The sequence below is a fragment of the Arachis duranensis genome, chromosome 10, assembly GCF_000817695.3.
Source record: "Arachis duranensis cultivar V14167 chromosome 10, aradu.V14167.gnm2.J7QH, whole genome shotgun sequence".
In the NCBI taxonomy this organism is placed as follows: domain Eukaryota; kingdom Viridiplantae; phylum Streptophyta; class Magnoliopsida; order Fabales; family Fabaceae; genus Arachis; species Arachis duranensis.
In genome coordinates this window covers 97537655-97538562 of record NC_029781.3, presented here as the reverse complement: position 1 = coordinate 97538562, position 908 = coordinate 97537655, and positions in this window count along the sequence as shown.

Sequence of the window (908 nt, the reverse complement as noted above, 5' to 3'; positions counted from 1 at the left end):
AAAAAAAAAAAAAGATGTTAGGTTATTATTATTTTTCTTTCTTCTATTTATCTTACTTTGAATAAACACTAGTCAACTCCTCCTTGTTTTCTGTTAAAAGTGTTGACTACTCCAAGTATTTCTCTATTTTTAATTAAGAAATTGAATTTAATAAGTGTTTTAAACATTTAAAAATAAAATACGAATATAAAATCTTAGGTAAAAATTACTTTTTTGAATAATTTAAATAACTAAAACATATAAAAATGTTTCACAGTAATTTAAAAATTTACAACATTAACGGTAATACTCAAAATTAACAACTGGATTTTTATAAAGAAATATGATTTTAAAATACTTATTAAATTAAATAAAATATTTTAAAAACTTTTTAATATTTTTTATTTGTCAATACTTTTTAATCAATAATATTTTTTCGAAAACTTAATTAAGTTAACAAAAGCTCAAAAATGAGTTATTGAAAACCCGGAAAAAACCCCCTAAAATTAACTATAATCAAAACCGGAGATGAGCATAATAAAGATTGAGAAAACCCTTTTTGTGCTTTTCTTTTCAACTTAATTAGATTTTGTGGTTTGACTTTACATGAAAAGATATTCATGAAAAAGACAATTAGCAATCATAATCATTCTAACAAACTTTAATCAACAATATAGTGTGACACTGCTCCATTTCATTTACTACTTCACCTCTCTACCAATCCTACATATACTACACATCTTATCAACTTTTAGCACAATCAACTTCTTACTTTTCCTCAAATATAAATAAATAAATAAATAAATAGGTTCTCCTGTTAATTACCACTTATGGTCACTACTCCCCATCTTTAATTACCACTTCACCTTTTTTTTTCAAACCTTGTTAATTAATTGACCATCAACCTCTTTAATTTCATTAACATTTTC